The sequence below is a fragment of the Hipposideros armiger genome, unplaced genomic scaffold (assembly GCF_001890085.2).
Source record: "Hipposideros armiger isolate ML-2016 unplaced genomic scaffold, ASM189008v1 scaffold_349, whole genome shotgun sequence".
Classification (NCBI taxonomy): domain Eukaryota; kingdom Metazoa; phylum Chordata; class Mammalia; order Chiroptera; family Hipposideridae; genus Hipposideros; species Hipposideros armiger.
In genome coordinates this window covers 652,839-661,577 of record NW_017731699.1, presented here as the reverse complement: position 1 = coordinate 661,577, position 8,739 = coordinate 652,839, and the positions used below count along the sequence as shown (strand labels likewise).

Here is an 8,739-nt window from a genome sequence, read left to right as displayed (position 1 = left end):
AGAAATCCTTAAATTAAGTAACCACACATGTGGCTCTGAAATATATCTGAAGTATCTCTACTTAAACAGCAGGGACCTCATGGCAGATATTAAATATTTAATTGACTGGAGGAACCAATCATAGAACAAAGCCCCTTTTCTTTGTGAGCTATCATATGATAACCCAAACACAGTAGTTACTATTTTTCTCCAGACCCTATCAACCACAGCCGTCTGTCTTGGTTGTAGACTGTTTAAAAAAAAAGAATGCATGTGTATATCAGTCACAAGATGAAAGTAGCCTGCTTTGCAACAATGGTTGACCTGTGGAATTCAGCCTACTCCTGGCTGCCAGATGTCAGACAGTCAGTGGTTCCCTCTCATCCTCACCCACCGCAGAGCCCGTCATCCTGCCTAGTGGTGGGGATTCACAACGGTTTCTGAACCCCATGCCAGATCTGAGTGAGGCCTAATCTTGCCTGAGGCCAGCTTGGGGGGGGGGGGGATGAGCAAAGCCGCCTGGGAATGGGTGGGGTTACATCTGTTCCCAAAGTTCTGCTGCATGTTTTCAGCCTGGGAAACCAGTCCTTACCATGTTACCACGAGGAAAAAAGAGGAAGCCCTAACCTCAGGGTTTGAAAGAAGCACCATAAGCTGGAGGATGTAGCGGGAACATCCGTGTCCTCCTCCCATGGGCGTGTTAACCCAAAAATAAAAGCCAAAGTGAGAGGCAACAAGCATTTATTTGAGATCCAGGAGACTAGCTATTCTGAAAGCACTGATTCAGGCAGAAACCCAAACAGTGTGCTGATTAGGAGGCTAAGACAATGGGTATTTATGAAAAAGGGAAGGGGAACAATTATATCAATAAAAGGAAGGAATTTCTACAGGTCCAGATAAGCTAACCTAGTGATTCTAAAGAATGTTTTCAACTTTTAGTCCTGTAGTCATAATATCTGCTTTCTTGTTATCTTTGCAAACAGTTGTTTGGGATACAATGCTGCTTTAGGTTTGGCCCAAAGGTAATTTTGCCCAGTTTTAACCTTCCAAAGGCTTGAGGAGAAAGATGACCTACTCTGTTTTAAGGTGGCTGTGCTTATGTTATTTTTCAGGTGTTTTCTTGGTGGTCCTGTATTCATTGCACTGTAGACCCAGGGGGCAGCTGGACGGCTCCCAGACCCTGCCACCTCCTCTGCTTCTTTCTTGCCCAACACTTTCTTCTTCTCTTCCTCCTCCTCTTCTGTCTTTTCTTTCCTACCTGGGGACTTGGGTCATCAATGGAACTCCAGGAAGGCAGTCCAAAGTCACACCACACAAAGATGCTGACCAGAGGACCACTGAGCTGCCACCCCCACCTCTGGGACATGACAGAACACTGGGAGGACAAATGACGGTTGGCTTGGTGGTTAACAGCTCGAATTCTAAACTTCCTCTTTCAATGGCTATGAGACCTCTGATAATTTATTTAAACAACCGCCTCAGTTTCCTCGTCTGCAAAATGAAGATAATAGCACCTGCTTTATATGAGGGGACACTGTAGCGCCCTTTTTTATAGGGTTAGCATGGGGAATGCAGGGTGAAACGCTTAGCATATAGTACATGCTCCAATATGTACTATGTCATATGTGTCATTTAACAAATATGACTAAACAGCGACTCAACGCCAGGTTCTATTCCAGGTGCTGGGCGAACAAAACAGATAAAAAAGAAATCCTGCTCACAAGGAGTTAACCAGACAATAAACAAGTAAATAAGTACAATATATGGTATACCAGATGACAAAGAGTGCTGTGAGAAAACTGAAACCAGGCAGGGGATAAAGGAATGCTGGAGGAGGGGGGACTGCGATTTTCAACAGAGCCATCAGAAACCCTGCAAAAGTGACATTTGAATAAAGACCGGAAGGAGGCGAAGGAGCCCAGCAGGCAGATGTCTGAGGGAAGAGCACTCTGGGCTGAGGATCGGCAAGTGCAAAGGCCCAAAGGCAGGAGAGCGCCAGGTAGACTGAGTACCGCGCAGGAGCCGGCGTGGCTGGAGCTAAGTCTGGGAGGGAGGACGGCTGGAAATGAGGTGAGAGAGGTAGCCGTGTGGTGTGCCAGAGGGGAGGGAGAGGCCAGGAGCACAGGCATGTAGGCACTTGTTGGCCATTGTAGGAACTTTGGAGAGTTTTAAGGAGAGGAGTGATATAATCTGATTAATGTTTTAACATGATTGCTCAGGCTAAAGTGTGGAAACTAGGCTGGGGTCAAGAGTGGCATCAGGAAAACCAATCAAAGGCCAGTGCAGTGGTCCTGCTGAGAGGTGTGGTAGGTTCAACCGACCGGGTAGCAGAAAAGGAGGTGGTGAGAAGTGGTTGGATTCAGGATATGTCGTTTAAGGAAGAGCTGACAGAATTGGATGAGGCAGATGAAAACAACCGAAGACTTCTAGAACGTCTCTAAGGTTTTTGGCCTGAGCATCTGAAAGGATGGAACGGCCGTTGCCTGAGACGGGAAAGCCTGTAGGTGGAGAAGATCAGGGTGAGGTGAGTAAATGGTATGAATTCTCTTTTGGACGTTGTGAGAGATTATTACAATGATTACTATTATATTAATAGCCTCCAATGAGTCATGAACTGGGGCTTGTACACTGGGGCTCGGCTTCTTAGAATGTTGCCTCAGCCATGTAAGAAACCCCTGCTATCCTGCTGGGGAGGCATGTGGAGGACAATCATAGTGTCCTGGACAACAGCTCCAGCTAATGGCCAGACATGTAAGGGAAGGCAACTTAAACCACCCAGTCCCAGTAAAGCCTCCAGAGGCTTTCAGTTGCATGAGTGACCCCAGGCGCGATCAGCAGGTGAACCATCCAGCTAAGCCCAGCCCAAATTGCCACTAAGCTGCAGGGTTTGTTATGCAGCAATAGAAAACTGGTAAAACCATGTTAAATGTGGGATGCCTTATGGACATTCAAATTAGGGTGTCAAGGAGGCAGTTGGATGTTGGAGTCAAAAACCCGAGGAAGATGTCCACGCTGAAACACATCTTGAAAGTCATCAGCACGTAGATGATAGCTAGTTAAAGCCATGAGGCTGAAGAAGTACCAGGGAGGCGTGTATCGGTAGGACAAGACAAGTCCAAGGACTGAGCCCTGGGATGCCAAATCATTTCAAAAGGAGGGAGCATTGCAAATGTGACAGAAAAGGACCAGATGGTACAATAGGAGAAAAACCAGGCATGTGTGGTATTCTGGAAACCAAGTAACAGAGTGTGTTTTGGGGAGACAGCAGGACTCAGTTACGTTGCATACTGCTAACTGATCAATAAGATGAGGACTGAGAACTGATCCTGGCGATAGCCAATGAACATCTTTGGCTGCCTTGAGAGGAAGGGTTTTTGCCGAGTGATACGTGTGGCAGCCTGCTCAGGAGTTAAAGAGAGAAGAGAAGAGTGGGACATGACCCATGGCTCTAGATAACCCTTTCAAGAAATTTTGACATAGAGACATATATCGTTAGTGGTAGAAAGATGAGGGTGTTTTAAGGTTGGGAGCATGTTGTTAATGGATGGGAATGATCTAGTAAAGAGAGAAAAATCAAGTGATCCAGTTTGCTGGATGCTGTCCTTGAGTAGATGTATGGGGATGGGACTTAGGGTCCACGTGGGAGCACCGGCCCGAGCAGGGAGCAACGATGGATCACACACACTGTGGGAGGGAAGGCGGACTATGTGGGCCTGCTGTAAGTTGGTCAGTCAATGCAGGTAGAAGAATGTGGAATTTCTTTGCTTATGTTTGCACAGTAAGATCATTGACTGAGCTTGAGGATAAGGAAGGAGGTGTTGGAAGGTGAAGGAGGAAGGGGATAAGAACAAATGGTAGCCATTGTTATTATTTCCCTGCAGGAGGTGAGGGTTCTCATCATACTCATTACTATCCATGAGCTCAGGACTCCTGGTCTGGCAGACCCAGGCTTTATACAGCTTATAATACAGAGTGACCTGGGTTGGTGCTATTGTTACTTCCTCACATGGAGCCCAGTTTTGTTCGGATACGTGGTGGCCTTGTGCTCAGGGACGTCTGAGCTTTTCTCTTGACCAAGGCTGTGGATCTTGGTTAGTCTGAGCCAATCAAGAGAATCCTGTCCTCTTTGCCAGCAACGGTGTAAGGCATGGATGTGTGTCACAATTCTGATCAATAATATGTGAGAGGAGATTTGCTGGCTGTGCCTTACGAAAGATTTCTTTCTTACGGTAAGTGAAGGAATGGCTTCTTTTCTTTTCTCCCGAGTACTGTGTCTCTGTGAAAAACCTGGATGTGCAGCAGCCACCCTGAGACCAGGTTGAAGGGTGGCCCACATGCCAAAGAAGGCAGTTCATGGGGCGGCCGGTCAGCTCAGTTGGTTAGAGCGTGGTGCTGAGCACACCAAGGTTGCTGGTTCAATCCCCACATGGGCCACTGTGAGCTGTGCCCTCCTTAAAAAAGCACACACAAAAAAAAAACCCAAAGAAAGCAGGTCATAAACGATCCAACTGTACCACTGAATCCAAGCCCAGAGCCTCCCTACCTCCAAACACCACAATATGTGAGATATTGTTTTATATTTTCCTCATTGACTATGCTGGTTTTGTTTGTTCATCTGTGATTGGCAAATTGGAAGATTTCGGCTACACAGCATATCAGCAAAATAGACGTAGAATTCAGCTTGGCCTTGTTGAGGATATACATTCAATTCAAAGAAAACAAAAAGCATGTGCCAGGCATGGCATTAGACACAGATAAATAACACTCCTTACCATGAACATCTTCTAACAAATCTGTGTGTGGGTAAGTCTGCCACGAGTCCCCGCGGCAAGACGCTGCCGCGGACATTCTGCCAGCTTATCCTGGACCCCATCTTCAAGGTGTCTGATGCAATCATGACTTTCAAGAAAGAGGAGACAGCAGAACTGACTGAAAAACTGAACATCATGTTGGACAGCGAAGATAAGGACAAAGAAGACAAACCGCCTCTGATGGCTGTCACGTGCCGCTGGCTGCCCGCGGGAGATGCCCTGCAGCAGATGACCACCATCCACCTGCCCTCCCCCATGATGGCCCAGAAGCACCACTGCAAGCCTCCCCCCCCCGCCCCCACCCCACAGCAGCCATGGGCATTAAAAGCTGTGACCCCAAAGGGCCCATTATGATGTACCTTTCCAAAATGGTGCCAACCTCTGACAAAGGCCGGTTCAATGCCTTCCGCCGGGTCTTCTTGGGACTGGTGTCCACTGGCCTCAAGGTCAGGATCATGGGGCCCAACTACACACCCGGGAAGAAGGAGGACCTATACCTGAAGCCCATCCAGAGAACAATCCTGATGATGGGCATTCCGTGGAGTCCATGGAAGACATGCCTTGCAGGAACCTTATGGGCCTGGTGGGTGTGGACCAGTTCCCAGCGAAGACTTTGAGCATGCCCACAAGAGGCGGGCAGTGAAGTTCAGGGTGAGCGTTGTCGTCAGGGTCGCCGTGGAGGCCATAAACCCGCTGACCTGCCCAAGCTGGTGGAGGGCCTGAAGCGGCTGGCCAAGTCTGACCCCAAGGTGAAGTGCACCATCGAGGAGTCGGCGGAGCATGTCAGAGCCAAGGCTGGTGAGCTGCACCTGGAGAGCTGCCTGGAGGAGGACCACAGCTGCATTCCGATCAAGAAATCCAACCAGTTGGTTAAGAGTTAGCTTGGGAACACAAGCTCTGAGTAACAGGGCCGCCGGTTCGATTCCCACATGAGCCAGTGACGCTGTGCCCAAGCTGAGCTGCTGCTGAGCTGCCAACAGGTGGCAGGATGGCTCAGCTGGTGAGAGCATGTGCTCCTAACAATAAGACTGCCTGTTCCAGATGGTGGCTACGCCCACCTGCAACTAAGACTGAACTCGGCACCTTGAGCTTAGAGGCCACGAGCTGCCGACCGGCAGCCAGATGGCAACTGGCGCCCTCCACAACTAAGATTGAAGAGCAACAGCTTGGCTGGTTCCCGTCCCCAATTCCAACACTGTTCTCCTCCCTCAATTCCCCAATTAAAAATAAAAAGGAAAGAAAGAAATCCAACCCGGTCGTCCACCGAAAGACGGTCAGTGAGGAGTCGAACGTGCTCTGCCTGCCCATGTCCCTCAACAAGCACAACCAGCTGTACTTGGAGGCACCACCCTTTCCCCACGGCCTGGCAGATGACAACAAGGACGAGGTGTCCATCCGCCAGGAGCTCAAGGGACTGGCCGCCACCTGGCCGAGAAGCACGAGTGGGACGTGGCCGAGGCCTGTCAGGTGTGGTGCTTCGGGCGCGATGGCACTGGGCCCAACATCCTTACTGACATCGCCAAGAATGTTCAGCACCTCAGTGAGAGCAAGGACAGCGTAGCGGCTGGCTTCCAGGGCCACCAGAGTGAGCGCTGTGTGAGAGCATGGGAGCTGTCCACGATGAACACTGCGTGCCGACGCATTCCCCCCGGGGGGTGGCCAGGTCACCCCCACAGCCAGGTGCTGCCTCTAAGCCAGCGTGCTGACCACCCAGCCCGGGCGTATGGAGCCCATTACTTTTGGAGATCCAGTGTCCAGAACCTGTGATTGGTGGCACCTACTGTGTCCTGCACAAGAAGCAGGGCCATGTCTTCGAGGAGTCCCAGGTGGCCAGCACTCTCACGTTTGTCATAAAGATCTACTGCCCATCAATGAGTCCTTTGGCCTCACCACGAACCTAAGGTCCAACACGGTGGCCAAGCCTTCCCATAGTGCATTTGACTACTGGCAGGTTCTGCCTGGAGACACCTTCGGTGACACCAGCTGCCCCAGCGAGGTGGTGGCTGAGATGCACATGCGCAAAGGCCTGAAGGAGGGCATCCCTGCCCTGGAAAATTCCTGGACTGCCCTTCCTGCAGCCTGCCCCCCGGGGGCAGCCCCACACTGGCCCACGATTGACTACAACAGCAAGCCCTTGCATTCTCACGACAAATCAAGACTGTCCAGACCTAGTGCCTCAGCCCAGCAGGCTCTGGGCACACTCCGTGCCATTGCTCAACATGAACACTTGATGCCATTTCTTTCCATATTTATTTCAAGATTTCAGAGGCGACCGAAATGCCCTTGCTGCAGGAGCTGGTCGGGAGGCGGGATGGGCAACCCAACACTTTTTTTTCCATTTCAGAGGGAAACTCATGTCCAAAAAAATGTTAAATAAATGCATTAAGAGGTTAAAAAATAAAAATAAAGTAAAAAATTACTATTTTCGAAAACAGAATCTGTTAAGTGCTTTCAAGGAGGCATAGGAGGTCAAAGAAGATAGTGATAACAACCTTTTAGGGAAATTAGGGTAGTCTCCATTAAGGAAGTAGAATGTAAGCTGGGTCTTGAAAAGTGGGTAGGATTTTTGGAGATAGAGATGGCGTGAAGGACTGCCCAGGTCTAGACAACAGGGAATTGTACTAGCGAAGGTAGAGGCCAGAAAGTGTACTGGTCCAGGAGGCCACGTGGTAAGTTCAGCTCAGCTGGCTTATGGAATGTGTGTAGAGGAGAAGTAGAAATAATGTCAGAAGGTTACACTGGGTCTGGATTTGAGAGGCCTTAGATACCAGGCCAAGAAATTAGGGTTTGCTTAGATTGAAAATGGCGGCCCCTGGAGATCTTCTCAACAGGCAAGGAACACCATTGGACATGAACGTGGGAGATTGACCTTTAGCAGAGGGCCTGAAGGCATTTCTTTTTTCCCAATAATAACTAATTGTTTTAATTATTTGCCATGCCCTCAATATACACAGATCTCAATATAGACACACCTAAAGCCTCAGCAGGAACAAACAAGAGAGAATGACATTCTCAGACGCTAGCCCTGGGAGGGAGGCACCAGGACAGACCATATGCTTTCTCCTCAGACAGACCTCTCCAACCTTTCTCCCTGTACCCCACCTCCTTCTTTTAGGAGACAAGAGCCCCCATTCCATTTAAAACCTGCCCCCGCCCCGAGCCCAAGCTTGCATCAGCATGGTGATACTTTATGCCCCACTCTCTTAACATTTTTACATAGCGGAGTGTTTGTCAGTCATGGTACCCTTTGCAGAACACTATGAAAAACTGATACACGTAAGTTCAAAATACAGTCTATGGTTTAGCCCCAAATTACAGCTCTAGTTACTGTATGCTTAAGTTGCTTAGAAATGTTACATTTAATTAAATTTACAGACACCAACACACAATATAAAACCACAACCATAAGCCCAAACACCTGTCCGCAGAAGAAAGCAAGCTGTCAAACTGAGCACCATGTCTGCGTCCATTAATATTCATTTGCGCTTTGCTAATTCTTCCTGTCATCTGCTAGCACTGGCCAGTGGGCAAGCAATCACAGGTGCCAAAGATTAAAAATGTAGAGAGAAAAAGACGAAAAGCTGGAGAAATTCCATCCATTAACGTAATTTTTCTGGGAATTAGTATATTTCTTCATCCAACAGAGATGGATTGAGCCGTTACCGTGTGCCAGGCCCCATGCCAAGTGGAGGAGGTGCAGAGTGAGGTGCAGTTTGGGATTTCAGAAGATGGCTAGTAAAGGAGACAGATGCAAAGATGCTAACAGAACAAGAAGAAGTGAGGCCCCTGGGAGAAGCAGTGCAGGGACCTATGAGGCCTAGAGCCTGCGGCCAGAGAGGGCTTCGTGAAGGATGAGCCATGAGAGCAGGTCATGAAAATAAAACCCACATTATCTCAGCCACTGCTTGTCAGAGCGTGGGATGTCACAGGGCAGGACAACGGGACAGAA

The 8,739-nt window shown here is 49.0% G+C and overlaps 1 pseudogene; it reads left to right on the top strand.

Annotated features, from left to right (window-relative positions):
* The first annotated feature begins 2,446 nt into the window (after positions 1 to 2,446).
* On the top strand, positions 2,447 to 7,931 carry LOC109392806 (elongation factor 2-like; annotated as a pseudogene).
* Positions 7,932 to 8,739: the final 808 nt, after the last annotated feature.